The sequence below is a fragment of the Stegodyphus dumicola genome, chromosome 10 (genome assembly GCF_044657685.1).
Source record: "Stegodyphus dumicola isolate Sdum_Otavi_A_Nest chromosome 10, ASM4465768v1".
In the NCBI taxonomy this organism is placed as follows: domain Eukaryota; kingdom Metazoa; phylum Arthropoda; class Arachnida; order Araneae; family Eresidae; genus Stegodyphus; species Stegodyphus dumicola.
In genome coordinates, this window is record NC_140777.1 from 18,866,031 (window position 1) to 18,888,686 (window position 22,656).

A 22,656-nucleotide genomic window follows, 5' to 3' on the forward strand; every position below is an offset into this window, starting at 1 on the left:
TTAAAGACCGGATGTTTCTTGCTGGACACCCATCACAGGGATGTTTCGGCCTTCAGCCGCATTGAGCTCCATGCTACTTTTTCAATAAAGCTTCTTTTTATCCCTCTGATTTTTCTTTTAGTAAGTGTTGTTTACATTACTCATGCCCTTACGTATTGGGGATCTTACGGTATTAAATGTGTTGATTTGGAAAGCTTTTGTACAAAGTTATATTGAAAAAAACCGTCTCGTCCTTAATTTTTGCACACCAGTGTACTTGCAGTGTCCTTAATTCAAGACAGCTGGTATACAGCTTGCTATCTGCAAGCCACACACGGCAATAATGGGAAAAGGAAAGGAAATACGTCACTTCGTCTGCTAGATTCTACCTTGTTAATAGCTCCTCGCTTTGTTTCTCCATATAAACTGCCTGCGTCTTAATTTTAAGAATCAATGTACATAGCAGTTTATCGTATTTCATTATGATTGAATCATAAAAATGTCTTGGATTTTACTACGATTGGATAAATATCTACTGAGATGATTTTATATGCGTGGAAATAAAGACTGGAAATTCGTCAAGTTCATATTTTTGTTATCTTCATCTGTGAGCCTTCATCCTCATCACGACGACTGAAAGCTAATTCCCCGTCTATGCTTCCGGAATTATTACGTATATATACGTTTCGTACTGGCTATTGCAATAAAAAAGGGAGATGCACAATTAGATGTTATAGCAACCACACATACAAAATTTCAACGTTCTGCGGCTAATCTGTTTAGAGTTATACAAGCTGAAACCGTCACGAAAAAAAAATCTAGTTTGAATCCATTCGTTTTGGAATAAAGGGTTCTTTATTCTGTCTGCACGTACAGATGTCATGGAAAAAATAGTGGAAATGGATTCGGAAATGGTCAAAATGGATATTCCCTTTGCTGATAACCGAAATTTTTCGTGTTTCCGGTACTTCATTATATTCGTACAAGGAAGTTAAAAAATTTCAGAATGTGAATCAGGCCCGCATGCAGTTTGGTTTTCAGACTACTAGCATATTTATTTTAACTGTCACACTCTTCACCGAGCGGACAACACACATGAACAAACAAGGGTCACCGTGAGCAACCAGACTACTAGCATATAACATAAGAAGTCTTTTCAGAAGCCTGAAGGAAAATTCATCAACTTTTCTTGGTATATTTTATTACCCTACTACTGCATTATGAAGCCGTGTTGAAAATACCACATCATCATTCAAAATTTAATTTGATTAAATAGTTGTTTTCCTTAAGCTTTTGACCTTATCTTGCAATCAATCCATATCTTACGTTCGGCGAAATTAATGAGAACTACGTTTCAATTTGGTAAGCAAATTACTTAGGTCTTAAGAGCTACTCAAGTATTCTTATTAAGCTTATATACAAAATGGCATTTGGAATTTTTTATGCATGTTGTTATATCAACTAATGATTACAAATTTAATTCGAAATTTTTTACCTTTAGCAGACTGGAGTTCCTTGATGTCAAACAGAAAATCCTTAGGGCTAAATCTGGATCTAAAGGAAATTTGTTGCAATTAGAACAAACAGATTCTTTATCCTTTCGATTTATTGAACAAGTTTATTAACAAATATATATTTTACAACTAGTTCAAATGCTTTAAACATTACAAAACTCCAAACTTAACAATTAACAAATTTAAAAACGGCTTTTCAAGTGTGACGTACTTTTTTATTTTTTTCCTGCTAAGATTCTACCATGCGCATGCGCAGTGTTTCTTTTTCCTGAAAATTGGAAGTACAGCGGTGTGACTGTGTTTGCCCATGGCTGTGGTGATAATATTAAACGATTTGAGGGGGGGGGGATGTACTTTAAAACAGCAATGGAATTTAATTAATTTAATATAAATATACCTTAAAGCATATAAATAGGCACTCGCAGATATTTATCTCGGAAAATGCAAAAGTGTTATTCATGATGTTTTTGCAAATATTTTTACCCATGCTGCACCACTAATTTTAGTTTTTAGTGTTTGGATGGCATCCCTCGTTGGAAGAAAACTCTTGTCAATGTAAAATTTAAAAGTAAGCCAAAAAAAAAAAAAAAAAAAGGCAACCTCGGTTTGGCATAGCTGTTTACTGTTGCCATTGCTCGCTTTGAAGTAATCGAATTTGTTAATCAAAAATTTATCAATAATTTTTTACAAAATATGAAATAGATAATAAAACAAATTTGGGCTTTCAGATGTTCATATTCGAGAGGAGAGCTACGTTATTCAAAATTTGATGTCTCTAGGTGCCGTTGTTTATTCATAGCGCGAGAAACATACATACATTCATGCAGACTTTTCATTGTTTAATTTCTTCAAATATAATATACAGCAATAATATTTCGTAGCAGCAATTTGAAAAGAGGTACAGCCGTAATGATTCGACATAAAATGCCGTTTCGAGACTAATAAACCTTCTGGGCTAACGCGCCTTTGGCTAAAAATTCTTCAGATGTTCTTTGTTCCTGTAGAAGATAGATGTGCGTCTGATCCTATCAAAATCGTAAGTGCTATTGAAAATTTTAAGTAAAATTAAGATTTTATTTTATTTTATTTATTTATTTATTATTTTGTTTAATTTTAAATATTTGATTAAAATGGAAACCAGATATTTGGCGACTTAATCCTTAATCGGGGACATTTCTCTGTAACTTGGCAACTTTTATAATGCATTTTAAACTTATTTGATGGCTTTGTGTTTTATTTAGGGACTTTACATTAGTTCAAAAAATTCTATAATATTTTCACCGTATTAACCGAATTGTTGATCACATTAAGCCATGTATTTCTCATATATCCGTATGCAAACGGGCAGCATATTTCACAAGTGCACATCAGCGTAGCCACTGAGGGAGGGGTTTCGAAAATAGACCAATGAGCTTCTATCGCTCTTGTGTCGCTAAATCTTCATGCATGTGAGCGAAAGTTTACGTTTTAATTTGCATTTGTTTCGCAGTTATAGTAGAAAATCTCCTCGTTATTTCGTTTTATGAGTTTAATGAATAGTTGACATTTCCCTTTTTATCACGCATTAATATTTGGATGGATGTTTACGGCATATTATCGCTCTTTACATCGAAAAAAGGACTCAAGCTACAATTAGCGTCGAATATTAGGCATTTACTAACACCTGTAGATTAAGAGAATTCAAGCGCATTTTTAATTGAGCGTATTTTTCACATATATGTTATTGACATAATTTTTAATTGAGCTGAGAAGGACTGGAAGTGTTACAATGAATCTAGTGTTTTCTTATTTCAGTGCTTCCATTCTTTTGGTTTTTAAAGAGTGTAAGATTCAGAATATATATTGTGCTCGATGTGATTATATCCATTGTTAACTTTAAAAGTTACATGTGAATAAATTGAATATATTCGTTGTGAATAAGATAAATTCACTCTGTTTGATGAGTATTTCTTGTGTAAACAGTACATTTAAGAGTGAACAGTTATTAAATGTGAAATTTAACACACGAAATGAATACGAATGCAATATTAGTAAAGTTCACTTTGAATAAAATTTTGCATTGGCTATTATTATAGAACATCTTTTTCATATAGACACTAGAATAAAAAATGCTGACTTCTATTTACATATATAATTGATGTAAATATTTTCCTCGCATGAATACTTTTATGTAAAGATAGCACTTGGGCTCAGATGTTTATTACATATTTCTTTCTTCATTTTATTTACCACTTATTAAATAATATTTCACATGAATACTTTTGCGGAGTATCCAACATGTGTTTGTATTTATTTCAAATTCTTTCAACCAGGTAGTGAAATCTTCACTGTTGCTTATATTTGATCTAACTTCGCAATGAAAATTTTCAGAAGAAATCGACGATGCTTTTGTACAGAAAATCGCATGACAAAATATTATCAACCATCTTGTTTCATTCTTAAAGCACGCGAAAGGTCATGTGACATGACAGAAATATTACTGGATTCCCATTGGTCCATCCTAGAAGCCACTCCCTCGGTGGCTACACAGATGTGCACTTGTGAAATATGCAAACGGGCAGGACTTCGGCAAATAGATAATATCCGAATGGTAACATTAACCGCGATCACATTAAGCGGCGTGTACTGCATACGAAAGAATTTTTTACAATGCAAAAACATATTCTAATAAAATATTTCGTCATAGTCTTCCTTGCAGTAAATTAGAAAAACTGTGCCCGAAGGGAATATGCTTGAAATACTCTAGGAATAGCCCTCGAAAATCATAAAACATTCTCTGGAGAATTTGACTGAATTATTCTAAATCACTCGGGGGATGTTCCAATAGTGTTGAAGGATATATGGAACCAAAATGAAGTATTACAAAAAGTCACGAGGGGCCAAGTAGTAAATTCATTGAACACCAGTAGTTTATCTCAGGCTGAAATCCCAGCAAACGGACTCCACGAAAGCAACCCTTCACTTAGGTAGATAGCTCTCACATACATTTCCATATTCAAACAAACCAAATGCAACTAGAAAGGGGCCCACCAGCGACCGAGCGGTAAAGTCGCTGAACACTGGTAGTTCGATCCGAGGTTCGAATCCCGCGAACGGGCTGGCTGCATGGGTGTTTTCGTGGTTTTCCCATGTATAATGTCTTCCCTTCGAAAGTCCTCCACAAAGGCATCCCTTCCCTTAGGCAAATAGCCCTCGAGGCTTCGCCGTAATTAAATAACCTAACCTAGCAACTAGAAAGGTTACATGATAATCGATTATTCGTAATGTCCCATTTCAGCTTTTCCCACTTCAGGCTTTTTGAAGGTGGCAACAAAAATCATGCCTTTTCAGGAATTTTCTTTCCCTTTGCAGGTGTTCCCAATGAGTGCATTAAAAAACTGCGCCTTTTTATTATTTCTTTCAAGTCATGGAACAATTAAATTGATTTTTCAAAAAACATAATTCTTCCCTCCCCAAATAAAAACATAGTATATAACTTAAAATTGTAATGAGTGTGTACCAGACTGATTTTACTGATTACCCACTAAATTTGCACTGCGTGTTAGTCATCAAATATTTATAAACGAGAAAAATCTTTTCACTGTTTTCTATAGAAGCAGAAATTTTAAAGATAAAATTCGCATACTTTAAAGTGGTTTTTCCCTTGTAGAACATGTATACGAGCCCGTTCCACGAAGACATCTCTTCCTTCAAGCAGATAACCCTCGTATGCTTTGCCTTAATTAAATAAACCAAAACAAACAACATATTTTAAATAACTCCAAAAACACGTCTGTGTGGACCAGAGAATACCTTAAAACACATATTTTTAACGAATTAGCCACTAAAATACTGAATTTATTTCATTGAAAACTGCAATAGCAACATCACAAGAAACTTTTTCGGCTTACCCCTTCTTAAAGAAGTCCACAGGAAGCTTGCAATTCTTTGCCATTTTATCACACGGAGAACTTTATTTACAGCTGTTTACAATTCGCTTTCTTACAGAACATTCGTCATTTTTCTATCGTTGCCACTACATTTCAATCAAAAAATCTGCAAAGCGGTGAGAAAAACAGTAGACATAAAATAAAAAGCTGCATTCTTTCGTGGCCGGTAGCATGAAACTTAACAACATTATAAAATTTACTGTTAGCCCAACCCTCAAAAATTCTCAATTTTGTTTACATTTAAGTTTTAGAATTTTCAAAATAATTTTGGCGAAATTATTCTTTAGAATTCGGCATAGTTAGAAATCAACATCATTTCATTCATTTCTCAGAGTTGCATGATCATATTTTCGGATTTAGAATTTGAACTCTGAATAGAAAGGCTGAAATTAGAATTTTCTTACTTGCCTCCAAAAAAGTCTGAAATAAAAAGATTTAAGTAAATAAAATGTTTTTAAAAAATCTGAAGGCTTTCAAATTTTACATCCAAAGGAGCGTTTTTTTACCGTTTTGTGTGTTACCTATAGTTATTAAATACCATGTTCTTCGCACTTAAAGCATAAATTCAGTTTAACAGCAATATCGCAAAATAATTTTAAAATGAGATATCTTTAGAATTTCCGATACGCGCGCTGAGGATAAGGAAAAAAAAAAAATTAACAGTGTTGCCATTCCTCACTTTGAAATCTTTGAGTTTCTTAATCAAAATTTCTTTAATGTCTGACAAAATATGAAATCGATAATAAAACAAATTCCAAATTAAGGCTTCCAGATGCCCATATTCGCTAGAGGATTGATTACATTATTCAAAATTGGATGGCTCTAGGTACCGTTGTTTTATCACAATGCGAGAAACGCGTTTACATTTATGTAGATTCTTCATTATTTAATTTCTTTAAATATAATACAGAGTTGTAATAGTTGGTGGCAACAGTTTGAAAAGTGAATCAACGCAGAAAGTGAATCGACTCAAAATGGCGAAACGAAATAAATAGCCCTTCTGTGCTAACACCCTTTGGAATAAAAAGTTTTGAAAAAATCTGAAAGGGCTATGATTTCAACGATCGCCCAAAAAGGGTGTTTTAAAGTTTAGTATCGTTTATCGGTAGAGATTACCAATAGATATGGACTCGGTGGTAAAGCGAAGCGTTTTATAGAATAGTAGATGAATATGCATTTATGCTAGCATGGTAACATTACATATCTTCTTTATATTTAAAAAGTGGAAAACGTATGTAATTCTATAAAAATATTTAAAATTTCTAATTAGATATATAATGAATTAAAAGCGTTTCTATTTCAATTAAACCCATTAAAAAATTAAAAAATAATATTCTTAAGAATTGCATCTATTGCTTTTAAATAATTTAGTTTGTCAATGAATAAGGATTAAACATGAAAAAATAATATCTTACGTTTTTCCGAATGGCAACAGACACGAATGAAATGTGAAACAAAGCATAATCGTGTATCCAGACTAATAGGTCTTTTGAACTAAAAAGCCTCATTTGGGAAAGCCTCGAATGAGACATAAGCTAATAAAATATTTAGTGCTGTGTGGAACAGAAGTGTTAAAAACTTTTTTTTAGTCAAATGCCTTTTTGCAGCAGCGGCCACTCCTTAGGGCAGAAGTAGTGGCCATTTTATTGTGGAGGCACTTAACATGCGGCTACTGTTACCTTCTATGTCGGGGCAGACAATTTACATCCATGCCTTCTCTGGAAAAGAGATTCGAACCCGGGCCCTTCGGTAATACAGTCGACTCCCCTAACCACTGGCCCACCAGCGGCAGAGCGGTAAAGTCGCTGAACACTGGTAGTTCGGTACGAGGTTCAAATCCCGCTGGCTGCATGGGTGTTTTCGTGGCTTTCTCCATGTGTAACGTGTATACGAGCCAGTTTCCCTTAGAAAGTCCTATACGAAGGCATCTCTTCCCTTAGGCAGATAGCCTTAGTGTGCTTTGCCATAATTAAATACACCACATCACACCTCTAACCACTATACCATTGGGCGGCAAGTGTTAAAAACAACAATTAAGTGAATTAATTCAGCGTTTTTATTAATTATTTTTAACTATTGCTATATTATAATTTTCTTAAATTTTTGGGTTAGAATAATTTTTTTTTTGGGGGGGGGATGCTTTATTTTCTCACTAATGTACTTGCTCACAATGGTAACAGAAGTGTCTGTCTGATTTAAGACAGATGTCCCAGTTTGTTAGTGAAAATTTGCAACACCCACAACATTTTCATGTCTGGTTCGAGTCTGCATTCCTGTTTCATTAAGAAATTACTCTAGATGGACATATAAATATTTTCAACAATCCAAAAGTAAAGCAAAATAATTAAAATCAAAGGTTAAGAGAAATGTTCTGTTTATCATCACTTAATACATTGCTCTAAATTCCAAAAACGGTGATCACTCGAGCCTTGGTGAAACCCTTATCTGCGGAGGAATTCAAACGTCACTTGCAATATGTTTCACTTCGGTTTAGACAATTATGTTATTCACGTCCATCAACGCCAGTAATATTGATAACTTTCTTTATTTTTTAATAGGCCATACATTTTTCCTTTGAAGCGTGATCGTTCGAACTGATCGTAAACATGTTCTCTGACGTTGCAAAAATTATGAACTGAATTTTGCAATGTCTTAATATTCAGCTTAAATCGCCGCATAATGTGATCACGTTTACTCGCGGCTATTTTGATAGCATTGAACGATGAGAAAATAAATCTGATGTAGACAAAACATTTTTTGCTGCACCTCATTTAAACCTATTTCCTCGAATTTCGTTACAGATTTATTTCTCATTCAATTAATTCAGTTCTCAGTTCGCCAAAAAGCAAAATACATAAAATTTCAAAATATCTTCATTAAAAATTCTAAAATACAGAAAAACATAAAACACCAAATACTGTTAAGACAGTTTAAAAAAAAAAATCTTACAATTAAAATTAGTTTTTATGCAAAATCGGCCGACGGGCAGAAAGGCATACTTTTCGGTGCACAAAACTGAAAGTTTAATTCTGCCCCCAATCGGCAAAAAAAAAAAACACTTAAGGTGCAGAAACTGACTTAATTCACTATTCTACTGAATTTCAAATGTAAATGACGGTTCGTTACGCTTAACTCGACAATTAAACTTTTAAACTGTTGATAATTCTACAACTATTGCAAGCAGATTAATTAAAGGCATAAAATCTTTAACCGGAACATAAAAACCACGTAATTAAATCTCTTTTAAAGCAAAAATTGTAGAGCTTACAAACATATAAGAAGACACTAAGCTCACCGAGCTAAGTAACAGAGTGGGAATATATACATATATACATATATATGTATATATATCTGCATACGAGTGATGCAGCTTATTGCAACTAAAAGGAGAGGTGCACAGCTACATGTTATAGCAGTCCTATATACAAACTTTCGAAGTTCTACGGCTAATCGTTTTTGAGTTATGCGAGATACATATAGGTACGTACAGTCGTCAAGGGACAAAAATCTCTTCTGAATCCATTTGCAATGCATTTTTCAATCCGTTTTGGCAAGAACAGTCCTTTACTCTGTCCGTACGTACATATGTCACGCGAAAACATCGCTCAAATGGTTTCGAAAGCTGTTGAAATATGACACCCGAAATTTTTCGTGATTATGATACTTCCTTTACTTCCTACAAGGAAGTAAAAATACAACATGAAACATATAAATAAATACTTTAGCAGAATTTTAATTAGGAAAACTCAAAAATTTGTTTATGAACTGTTTATAATGTTTTTCACACAAAAGTTAATTTAGGAACCGTTCATAACATTTCTGGAAATTATTTAACCGATGTAAAATCCCTAATATTAATATTCGGAGGGCATCCCGCATTAACTGGAAGAAAATATGCAGATGTAAAATTTAGTGTCTCGTAGATGCTTCTAGGCCCCCCCCCCCAAGAACAGGGAGGAAAATTATGCAGAATCCTTGCCCCCCATCGAAGAAGTGGACCTGTGTCTAATCGCCCTCAAATTCGACAGATTTATTCAAAATTTACGTATGTATACAAATGGGCTTCCGTACTTCAATACCAATATCCGAATAATTATATTAACCGCTATCACATTAAGGAAACTCGTACACCTTAAAACCCATAAGATCTTCGAATATGTGACTGTTGCAAGAATTTGGATAACTTATTTATTTAAAAGCAATTACTTCCATCCTTTTACGGCTGACTAGCTGCTTTCTGAAATAGTCATCAGAAAGTTTGTGTTGCCACAAATATTTTTGTAATTTAATCCGCTTTGTGACAAAATTTTTCGTCATGTTTCCATCTAGCACTCACAGTTTAAAACATTTTGTTGTATAATTTAATTCCATATTTAATATATAGCTTTTATAACATTTGGAAACTACTGTAAACCCAAAATTCTAAGAATTTCATGTTAAATTTTTATTTTATTTGGAGTTGAGTTTATAAAATGTATTTTATTAAAAACATCTGTAATGTTTTCGTGCATAAAGTTTTTTAATATTGAAATATTCATCAGATTTTTGCTTCAGTTAGAAAATAGTGCCCATATAAAGAATTCCATCCAATTTCAAGTGTGTACCATTAGCCATTTTTAAAATATCATGCGCGCAAGATGGAAACGTAACGAAACATCTTGTCACAGAGCGGATTAAATTTCAAAAATATTTGTGGCGACACAAACCTTCTGGTTACTAGTTTCCAAAGCAGCTATATTACGTAGTCAGCTCTAAAAAGTTGGAAGTAGTTGCTTTTAAAGTAAATAAAATATCTCAATTCTTGCAACAGTCACATATTCGAAGATCATAAGGAGTCTAAGGTGTATGAGCCCCATTTAAGCGGCGTCTGCTGTAAACATTAATTAGGAATTGTAGTCTAAACGCTTATATGTGTGATTAATTATATTAATGCTCCGGCTTGCCCATAAATGGTCAGCAGCTGATGAAAGCTGCATTGTAACCATCTGAAATCACTCAACCCATCACACGGTCAACAGCACTTTGCTCGACTAACATCCATTTTACTTCATTTGAAGGTCGTTAATAATCCAACGCTCAAAGCCTCGCATCTTTCATTTTGTTTCTTTAATTAATTAATTTCAAGGATATTGCTGCTTGAGGAGACTTCACCGCCACCCGTCTGGGTGCGACAGCTGTTTCCTGAACAAAAAGGATTTGTCGAGTGTTGAATCTACTCCAGATTTATCGCCAGTGTAGTGTCTCGTCAACTGTTGCGTGGCAACTAAAGGTCGTAAGCAGATTAAAAGTTGCGTGACTAAAGTTGCCGCAAAGGCCTCGTAAAACAGCATAATGAAGAAGAAATGAGAAATTAAGCTCTGTTAAATCGTTTCGCTGCAGATAGCACTGCAATAGATTTAGAATACTCCTCATCGGTTCATCCACCAGTTGGGGTGAAGGCGAAGACGGCTATCTTTACTTCTCCAACAACGTAAAAATAGCAAGGGCTTCCATCGCTGTCTAGCATTCGATGAATTTTAAAGGGAACCAATGGTGATCAAGGGATCGATAGCCAAATATGCACTAGCAATTAATAATCGACATAATCAAAACCCATCGATTACAAAAAAAAAAATTAATAAACAAAGAAACCTGAAAATTTTCTGATTTTATATTACGCCCAAAAGAGGCTTTTTTTTAACGTTTTGTGTGTTATCTTTATGTATTAAATATCATGTTCTTCGCACTTAAACCATAAAATTCAATTCAACAGCAATATCTGATAATAATTTAAAAAGAGTGTATTCTTAGAATTTCTGATACACAGTCTCGCGCACTGGAGCCTTTTTTACTTCCTGGTACGAAGTAAAAAGGAAGTATTGTAATCGCGGAAAGTTTCTGGCAGCATATTTCAACGAAAATATCCATTTTGACCGCTATCGAATGCAATTTAACGATGTTTTTGTGTGATATCTGTACGTAAGGACAGAATAAAAGACTTGTTTCCTCCAAAAAATTTATAAATTTGCTTTAAAATGAATTCTGAAGAGAATTTTTCGTGGCGTCTGTACGAACGTATGTACGTACTATTGTCCATTAATGAACTACATCTTGGAGACGTAATTCAGAACGTTTTGCCTGAACGTTAAAGAAACGTTCTGCTAGAACGTTGAAGGAAAAGGTTGTTCTGCTGTTAGAAAGTTAACGGAGCTTCCATATAACGTTCAAGAGACGTTTTATAAAATTGTTAGTAACACCATTTTTTGACGTTCTACTGCCCGTTATTGAACTGTAACATATTGACTTGATTCACTACGTTCTGCCAGAACGTTAAAGGAACTTTCTGTTAGAACGTTAGAAGAACATTCATAGAACGTTATAAAAAAGTGATAGTTAACCACTTTTGACGTACAACTGTCCGTTATTGAACTGCAATACATAGACGTGATTTTGAACGTTCAGGTAAAACGTGCCAAAAACGTTGTACTAGAACGTTAATGACACGTTGCATGAAAGTGTTACAAACACAAGTATTTGACGTGTTATTGCCCGTCTTAGAACTGTAACATATAGACGGCATTTTGAACGTTCTGCTTGAACGTTCCCGACACGTTTGTGAAGCACCTGCACTGAACGTTCTCTGAACGTTCTTGTGCTAGTTAGGTATTTAGTCAATAGTCATCAGTATGCACAGGGTAGCCTGCACCCTTGTGAAGTTGTTTCGAACCTGGACAAAGCAAATTATGTCAAAGTGCCACACCTTTACGATGTTTCACAAAATTTCTGTCTTCGTGGAAATCTGTATCTATAATCTATGCGTCTATTCTTTGTCTTTACGAAATCTTTATCAAAGGTACTGGAACCTTTATGCTATTGGATCACTGTTTGGCAAGCATGCCCTGGCATGAAATTGCTCGCATTCTTGAGAAGCCGGTACCATTATTAAATTTAGTTCATAGCTTAAAAAAAGCAATTTTTGTCAAGAAGATTGTATTTTCATATCAAAGCATTTTTATAAAAAGGCTTGGCGAAATTCCCTCATAAATATACCGGCTTATATCAAAGCGTCTTTATTAGGAGTCTTGGCAAAATTCTCTCATAAATGGATTGGCACCATCTGTGAAACAACTTCTGTAGAAGTGCCGGTACCTTTGCGTCAGAGCACCTTTATCATGGTTTCTGTCTCGTAGAAAACGTCATCATAAAAGGTACCGACACCTTTATGCCAGTCGGTCGGTGTGAGGCAAGGATGCTCTGGCATAAAGGTATACGCACCTTTATAAAATCCTTTTTATCACTTAAAGTAACTTTCTTCATTTGCTGCATGACGAATTGTCTGGATGATATTACTATCATAAATGTACCGGCACCATATGAAGTTCATTATAGAACTTGGAGAAAGCATCTTTCTTAAAAAAAAAGTGCTCGCACCTTTATGATGACTTCTGTGTTAACGAACACTCTCGCACTTTCATTAAAAGGTCCAACATCAGTAATGACAAGATGAACCTACAGGCGTCTAGTAACGTTATTATCTCAGCTGAAAAGAACCTTCGTTAAAAATATTTTTGCGCGTAAATCCTGGTGGGTGGTGGCAGTGATTGTCTGTACTCGTAGTTTCTGAGCCACGTGATGCGAACGAGTCGGAGAAGTCCAGTGAATGCCTGACCTTGTGGCGGGCATTGCCGCCGTCTTTTGTTTCCCGTCTTCAATTAGTCATTCAGAGAGAGTTATTCTTAGTAGAATGGCTTAATAACAGTAAGGAATAAAATTTTGTTTGACAGTTACTTTCAGGGGTGGATGAAAGTATCAGGAATTTTCCCGACCGTCAAGTCCACCTTATCTGATATTGGTAGTTTAAAAATGATGAAACATTAATCGCAGCTGGAGGACTCATGCAGCAGAGAACAATGAACTCATCAGAAGAAAATCATTCAACGACAGTAAATAAAATAAATAAATAAATTCGAAAGCTATGCAGTAACTATTAAACTCATCGTCTTAACCCGTCGTTATTAGCTCATTGTAAATTCGTAATTTATGGATCTATCGTCCATAATATAAAAACGGTGAATTTTTTACGTTCACCCACCCCGAGGATTTCATAAAATTGCCGGCATTCCAGCGTCTATTCATCTAAATCTTCCTTTAGGCGTCCCACCATTTTGATGAAGTTTGCATTTTTCATGGCGTAAACTGGGCTTCGTAAAGGTGCCTTCACCTCAGTCATCTTGAAGAACAATGGCCAACTTGCGAAAGGGTCGGCACTTTTATTCAAGCTAGATTTAAGATTTTTTTTCAACTATAAATAGCATTTGATTTCCAGAAGTCGATTACATATGTCAACACTACAGAAACTTTTAAATTTGAAAGTTAACGGGAACGAATGGGGTGGTCTGATCGGCGAGGAAACAAAAGTGCCGGCGCTTTTTTGAAATTCATTTTATACCTTGAAGACTGCAACCTTCATCAGGATGCCGGGGCACATAATTCTTAAGTGCACATTGGTATTGCAACCTAGGGAAGGGCTTAAAGTTGGGAACAATGGGCTTATACTGTTCTTGTCACGTAGAATCTTTGAAACCTATTGTTTACATTTTACAGTGGATGGACAAAAATATGGAAACACCTTGTGAAATGCATGTTTGAAAAGAAAGATTGATTTTAATGAAATATGTAGGTGGCGCTGGCATTTTTTACTACTGACGCCACCTATACAACTTCGTAAGTGTGCTAAACAGTTCAGTTGTTGTCGGAGTACTGTTATGTGAGGTTGTCATTGCATTATGTCAGAGTTAACAGACTTCGAACGTGGGCAAATTGTTGGAGCACGTATGGTAGGTGCTTCCGTAAGCAAGGTAGCCGAGGTGTTTAGTGTTTCAAGAGGTACTGTATCGAAGATTTACTCCGCATATTTGAAAAGCGGAAAAACATCATCTGCTAAATCACAGCGCGGACGAAAGTGTGTCCCGGGTGATCGTGACAGACGATCATTAAGGGCAATTGTGACGAAAAATAAGAAGACCACAGCTGCAAAAGTTACTGCTGAAATGAATGTTGTGTTACCGAACCCTGTGAGTACCAAAACAATTAGAAGGGAGCTTCATAAACAGGGAATTGCTGGCCGTGCTGCAATTGAGAAGCCACTCGTCAGTAATGCTAATGCCCGTAACAGGAAAAGTTGGTGTTTAAGTCATAAAGCCTGGACTATAGAGCAGTGGAAGCGAGTAATATGGTCTGACGAGTCTTCTTTCACATTGTTTCCCACTTCTGGCCGAGTTTACGTCTGGAGAACGCCATCTCAAGTCTATAATACAGACTGCTTGTTGCCAAGAGTGAAACATGGCGGGGGTTCTGTTATGGTTTGGGCAGCCATATCGTGGTTCTCTGCTAGCCCCATGATAACTGTGTCAGGGCACATGACTGCCAAGACTTATGTGAACATTTTGGCCGATCAAGTTCATCCCATGGTACAAACTTTGTTCTCCGATGGTGATGGTGTCTTCCAAGACGACAAAGCCCCTGTTCACACAGCTCACATTGTCCAGGACTGGTTTTCTGAGCACAAGGATGAGTTGTCCCATCTTCCCTGGCCACCACAGTCACCAGACCTGAATATTATCGAACCTTTGTGGTCTACATTGGAACGGAAAGTGCGTTCTTGTTATCCACCGCCAACATCGTTATCTGAACTTGCCACCGTTTTGCAGGAAGAATGGTATAATATTCCCTTGGCAAACATACAGGAACTGTATTTATCCATTCTGAGAAGACTGCAAGCTGTTTTGGATGCCAACGGGTTTCCTACACCATATTAAGCAAAGAAACATGTTTTTTTTAAGGTGTTTCCATATTTTTGTCCAACCCCTGTATTTTGTAATTACCCGTAGTGTCCAGTACATATTTGTATTCCTTTCAAATTCCTTCAACTAAATAGTGAAATCTTCACAATTATTTAAATTCGATAATTTTCGCTTTGGAAATTTTCATAAGAAATTCACGATGTTTCAGTTATTTTGTAGCGATAATTGTGCAAAAAAATATAATCGTGCCTTAAAGAGCCGTAAAAGTCGCGTGACACAACTAATGTGCATAAAGATGCCTGCATCAATAAGGACTGTAATTTACAACTTGGGAAAAGTAACTTTCATCTAGGTGCCGGTACCTTTATGCCAGAGCGCTTGTATGACGGTTTTTGTTTTGCAGAATTCCTATCATAAAGGTTCTGGCACCATAATTCCTTGTCGACTATTGTTTGCCAAGAATGCCCTGCATAAATGTGCTTTCATCCTGTAAAATTCAGTTTGAAGAAAGCAAATTTTGGTAAAGTGCCACACTTTTATGCCTTTTATAACCAAAGCATCTGTATCGTGGTTTCTGTCTTGAAGAAATCCTCATCATAAAGGTTCTTTTTATACCAGTCGGTTACTAACAATACTGTGGCGTAAAGTTGACGGCAACCGTATAAAGTTCTTTCATAACATTAAGAAAGCAACTTTTCCAAGGTGCCAGTACCCTCCTGTCAGCTCTGCTGCATGATGATTTGCCTTGGTAAAATCTCCACCATAAAGGTACCGGCACCCTTATGGACTTCAGTTTATAACTTAAAGAAAACAACTTTTATCAAAGTTACGGTACTTTTACTTCAGAATATCTTTATTGTGGTTTCTGTCTTCGAGAAGTTCCCATCATAAAGGAATCGGCATCTCTGTACTATGGGTCACTGTTTATATCAAAGATGCCCTGGCATAAAGATGTCCGCACTGTAGTAAAATTCTTTTTTATAATTTAAAGAAAGCAACTTTCATCAGCTGCTATAGGATGAATTGCCTCGGCAAAATCTCCATCATAAATTGCCGACACCGTTATGAAGTTCAGTTTATGAACTCGAAGAAGGCAACTTTTGTCGAGGTGCTGGAACTTGTTTTTTTATGTAAAAGCACCGTTACGATGGCTTCCGTTTTGGCGAACGGTCGCCGACTTGCATAAAAATAAAGGTGCTGGCACCTTTATAAGGGGGCCATCAGTGTGAAATCATCCGGCTAGAGGGATTTGAATTTATCTTTTTTATTTTGTGGAATAAAAAGTTAGATCCCACAGTCATGAATTCTTGACAAGCAAACGACGACGCTGCTGAGACGAATTGGATTGGATTATTTAATTATGGCAAAGCACACGAGGACTATCTGCTTAAAGGGAGGGATGCCTTCGTGGAGGACTTTCTAAGGCAAACTGGCTCGTATACACGTTACGGATGGGGAAAATCGCTGCTGAGACGAATGAGTTTAATACGCTTACATTAGTTTATCTTTCGATTTTGGGGAACAAGGAGATTCATGAAACATTTTTCTTCCTATTAGTTTTTTTTTTTTTTTTTTTGGCTGTATTCTGAAATTATGATTGATGTTTCATCTTTTTACTTCCTTGTACGAAGTGAAAAGGAAGTATTGTAATCGCTAAAAGTTTCAGGCAGCATATTTCAACGAAAATATCCATTTTGACCGCTATCGAATGCAATTTAACGACGTTTTTGCGTCATATCTGTACGTAAGGACAGAATAAAATACTCTTTTCCTCCAAAAAAAATTATAAAACTGCTTTAAAATGAATTCTGGAGAGAAATTTTCGTGGCGTCTGTACGAACGTATGTACGTACGTTCGCATAACTCAAAAACGAGTAGCCTCAGAACGTTGAAATTTTGTACATAGGACTGCTATAACATATAGATGTGCACCTCGTATTTGGATTGCAATCGGCCGCACCAAACGTATATAAATATATTTATCTATATATACACTCTGTTACCCGGCTCAGTGATCTCAGTTTCTTTACTCTTATATGTTTGTAAATTGTACATTTTTTGCTTTAAAAATGATTGAATCATGTTGTTTTTATCTTCCGGTTAAGGATTTTTAGCCTTTAGTAAATCTGAGTGCAATATTTTTAAAATTATCAGCAATTTTAAAGTTGTTTAATAGCCGCTAAGCCTGTTTTAATGGCGGCCATTGATGTTTACATTTGAAAAAGGAGACTAGTGGATTTGTTGCCAATCTAGAGAAACTTAGCTTCGCAACAACAAAGATAACGCATTCATTTATTATTGCCAATTAAATCATGCTTAATTCTTTCTGGAATTTTTTCGAGAAAATAAGTGTTTGAAATTTACTTCGTAATTTTTAATATAGATATTTTGAGTTTTTATGTATTTTTGCCTTCTCGCGAAGTGAGAACTGAATTAATTGAATGAGAAATACTCAATCGTCTGTGAAAAACTGTTTATTTTTTGTTTTGTTTGCTTAATTTCTTTTATACATCGTTCTAGCTTTATTATAGTATTTGAATAGAACATGTGGCAACGATTAGATAATTCTATTCTTTAAATGATATAAATTTTGTGCATTCTGAGATACAATATGAACGAAATATAATACTGTTAAGTGAATCTAGCGCCAGAGTGTCGCTGTGGTAAACAAATACTAGGGTGAATTTTAAAGAATGCATTTATTCTATTTTGGTTTATGCGCTGTCGGCGAAGTAGATTTAATTCAATCCAATAAGTTTAAATGAAATGCAATAAAAAAATGCATATTATTTAATATTCCGTACAAGGAAGTCATGTGGTGTACACATCATATTTTTTAAACTATCGTTATCAAGTGACAAGGCATGCGATACCAGCATCGATGCGGTACCTCCGTACAGTAGTCGCCATCGCTAACCACTATACCGATCAATGCTGATCTGATGAGCAAAACTTTATTTCATTAGGGAAGAAATCTGCTTGTTTTGAAACAATCAACTCATCAAAACTTCTGATACCCTCACAAGAACTGAATCACTGCCCAGAAAGGCCGGTCTACACATATTGAAATGAATGGTAACATGAAGGAGCAAACATTTTGGTGTGGTGTAATGGAAGGAATACACATTTCTTTGGAGAGGTAACGTATCGCAGAGTAGAGCTTCTAAATTTTCCTTGACTGACCGTACAGCATGTGAAACCGAGCATCGGCATATTGAAAAGTAACGTTTCGTGTCTTTTGAAACAGATTATGAATATTTTTTGTTTCAGTGTTTCATTCATATTAATTACCTTATAAGGTATTTCTCTCGCCTTCTTAGCATACCTTCGTAGTGCAGCGGTCAGCACGCTCGGTGCGTAGTCGAGAGGCCCGTGGTTCGAGTACTGGCGAGGGCATTGCTCATTTTTGATATCTCCTGCTTCGAAATAACCTAATGTTTCTAAAACCTCTACTTCTTTGTACGAAGTAAAGGAAGTATTGTAATCGCGAAAATTTTCGGGTGTCATATTTCAAAGAAAATATCCATTTTGAGCGCTATCGAATGCAATTTAATGATGTTTTTCCCTGACATTTTTACGTAGGGACACAATAAAGGACTCTTTTTCCCGAAACGGATTTCAAAAAAGAGGATTTAAAATGGATTGACATAAGATTTTTTTTATTTGACGTCTGTCTATACGTACGTACGTACTTATGTATGTATCTCGCATAACTCAAGAAAGAGTAGCCGTAGAACATTGAAATTTCGCATATGGGACTGCTGTAACATGTCGCTGTGCACCAATCGTATATAAATCGTATATACGATACTAGAAGGCCGGGCGGTCATACGAAATGACCGCTGTTCTAGATATTATAAATTGTAATTAAAATGATTTGTGCAAAGATGTCTGCTAATTTAAACTAAATTACCCAGGGCAGGCGGCGATGACGCCCATTGCTTACTGCCCCACGGAATTTCCCCCTTCTACTTGCTTAATTGCTTAAAGTAGAGTACAATGAAGGAAACCACTGGCGGTACATTTCTTAAAGAGCCCACCGCTAGCTCAATCAATAAATGTTAATTCACATGTCAAAGATCTCTTTGTACACAACATTTCTTGTGTAGATCTTTCCATCATTTTTGAGCTCGCCTTGCAGAAGGACCATCCAATATTTTTAATTTTACGTCTGTTCTTTCGCGAACTCTTGAACAGGCAACATAAAGTTGATCGTGCCAAATGCAGGCTCATGTAAGAAAATGCCAACACGCTTAAGCGTTTGGCCCTGAGATTTACTGATGGTCATAGAAAAGGCAAGTTTTACAGGAAATTGTCTACATCTCAATTGAAACGCAACCCTGTGCCGTGGCAACTTCACCCCATTGGTTAATACAGTTACTCAAGCAACCAATAAACTATCGGCGACAAACAGACACTTAAGCCGCATATATATATATGAGGTGAAGTAGCATTATCTCCTCCAAAACGGCTGGCTCCCGGGTTTAGCGAAGCACACCGTTCGATTCCGCAGGTCCGTGGCACACCATTTTGACCATTCGCGTATTCTTAGGACTTTAATTATCCGAGATATTAATTAAAAATTAATTTTCTCCCCTACGATTTCCCTACATTCTCCTTTTTCTTTCTTGTGTTTTCCCTATTAGAGAGATTTGGCTACGTGCCAAATTCTTTTTTCTCGAATAACTACGGAATGGCGCCGAGTTGAAATTCGAGACGCGTATCCTCGGATTCCAAAAAATTCTCCGAATCCATCGATACCGTTCTCATCTTCATACGCCTTTAATCGGTTGAGATATTAATTAAAAACTGCGGAAACGTTAGTTTCCGCGCTCATTTTTCCGAGTGGCAACAATAAACTATCGGCGACACACACTTTAGCCGCTTATATATATAAAGAAAAGATAACCGATCGTATATAACTATACAGTATACCAATATTCCCACTCTGTTACCTGGCTTGGTAAGATTAGTTTTTTTATTCTTATATATTTGTAAATTGTGCATTTCTTGCTTTAAAAGTGATTGAATTATGTGTCTTTTATGTTCTGGTTGAGGTTTTTATGCCTTTAGTTAATCCGCATGCAATAGTTGTAGAACTATCAAGAATTTAAAAGTTTAAGTGGCGAGTTAATCCTAACGAACCGCCATTTACTTACATTCAAGATGAAGTAGAATAGTGAATTCAGTTTCTGAACTTTCATTGTCCTTTTGCCCAGTTGAACGAAAACTAAACACCCATTTTTGCGCACCGAAAAATCTGCTTTCTAGCTAGCTAGCCGAATTTCTTGTTTTTGCGTAGAAACTCTAATTTTAATTTTAAATTTTAATTTTAATTTTAATTTTTTTTTTTTTTTTTTTTTTTTAAATTGTATTTGGTGTTTTATATTTTTCTGTATTTTACGGTTTTTAATGAAGATGTTTGAGTTTATGCATTTTTGTTTTGCCGCGAAGTGAGAACTGAATTAATTGAATGAAAAATAAATCTCCAATGAAATTCCAGTAAATAAGTTTAAGGGGACTCATACACCTTAAACCCCTCATGATCTTCGAATATGTGACTGTTGCAAGAATTGGGATATTTTATTTATTTTAAAAGCAATTACTTCCAACCTTTTACAGCTGACTACATAATATAGCTGCTTTGGAAACTAGTAACCAGAAAGTTTGTGTTGCCACAAATATTTTTGTAATTTATTCCTGTTTGTGACAAAATATTTCATCATGTTTCCACCTTGCGCGCATGATATTTTGAAAATGGCTAATGATACATACATGAAATTTGATGGGTTTCTTTATATGGGCACTATTTTCTAACTGAACCAAAAATCTGATGAATATTTTAATATTAAAAAATTTCATGGACGAAAACATTACAGAATGTTTTAATAAAATACATTTTATAAACTCAACTCCAAATAAAATAAAAATTTAACATAAAATTCTTAGAATTTTAGGTTTACAATTGTTTCCAAATGTTATAAAAGCTATATATTAAATATGGAATTAACTTATGCAACAGAATATTTTAAACTGTGAGTGCTAGATGGAAACATGACGAAAAATTTTGTCACAAAGCGGATTAAATTACAAAAATATTTATGGCAACACAAACTTTCTGATGACTATTTCAGAGAGCAGGTATATTATGCAGTCAGCTATAAAAAGTTGAAGTAATTGCTTTTAAAATAAATAAGTTATCTCAATTCTTGCAAAAGTCACATATTCGATGATGTTATGGATTTTAAGGTGTATGAGTCGCCTTAAATGAAAGGCAGCAAAATTGTGTATAATTTAATATGCCATATACAAGAAAGTCACGTGGTGACCACAGCATATTTTTGGTTCGGTGTTTCTTTTATATTAATTACCTCTTGTTTATGATGTCCAGCATTACAGATTTTCTGATTGATTTGCAACAGCTGAAATATTTTTGGTGATTTTCCATGCTCTTTCTTGAATCGAACATGTTCACCATAAATTTCCAGCAACAAAGGGTTTCTGCTATAATTTTCTTTGCAATTAAACAAAGTAAAATTTTCTGACTGTATGTTTTCTGAATAACACATCTTTAAGAAACGAATAATTATTTTAACTTTAAGCAGATGTCGCATACTCTTTGAATAACTACATTAACATTAAACATTGCTGTTAAACCTTTGAAATAAAAGCATATTCAAATTCAGTCGCATGCAAACGGTTATTGTAGCGACATTTATCTCAGCTATAAACCCAATAGAAATTCAGCGCGGTACTGTTACTTACGCCTTTTTTTATTTATTTATTTATTTATTTACTGTACTGTTATTTACGCCTTTTTTTATTTATTTATTTATTTATTTATTTACTGTACTGTTATTTACGCCTTCTTGTAGCAGCAGATATTATACACAATGGATTATAATAACTGATTTTAGTTCTCTCATCTAAAGCACTGAATGTGTGTGATATTAACTTTGAAAAAATGAATGAAAATGAAATGTAAATGAAAAAGGCCTCATATTTATAGAATAGAAGTCATAACACGTCTGTTTCGCAGCTGTATTATACAATACAGTAGAAGGAAGAGGTCCGACTATCACTGAAGTATGTTTGTGTTTAATGAAGTGTTGCTTATGAAGTAACAAACGTTTAAAGCAATAAATTTATAAATTAATTAGTTTGAGTTAAATATAAAAAATGTTTTACGTAAATCGCATTTATATAATTTCCTTTTTCAGTTCCTTGTACGAAGTATTTTTGCTGAGACCTTAGGTTATTTCGAAGCAGGTGGTAGTTTCGATGGTAGGTTCGAATCCAGCGAACGGGCTGGTTGCATGGGTGTTTTCGTGGTTTTCCTCATGTGTAACGTGTATACGAGCCAGTTTCCCTTAGAAAGTCCTCCACGAAGGCATCCCTCCCCTTAAGCAGATAGCCCTAGTGTGCTTTGCCATAATTAAATATACCACACCA

The 22,656-nt window shown here is 35.2% G+C and overlaps 1 long non-coding RNA gene across 1 annotated transcript in view; it reads right to left on the reverse strand.

The window, feature by feature from the left end:
- LOC146994906 (uncharacterized) overlaps positions 1 to 22,656 on the reverse strand; it is a 162,372-nt gene that overhangs the window by 110,198 nt on the left and 29,518 nt on the right. Inside the window, exon 2 of the long non-coding RNA XR_015043722.1 lies at positions 1,475 to 1,533. This is a non-coding gene — a long non-coding RNA (uncharacterized LOC146994906). The remainder of the gene's footprint in view (positions 1 to 1,474; positions 1,534 to 22,656) is intronic.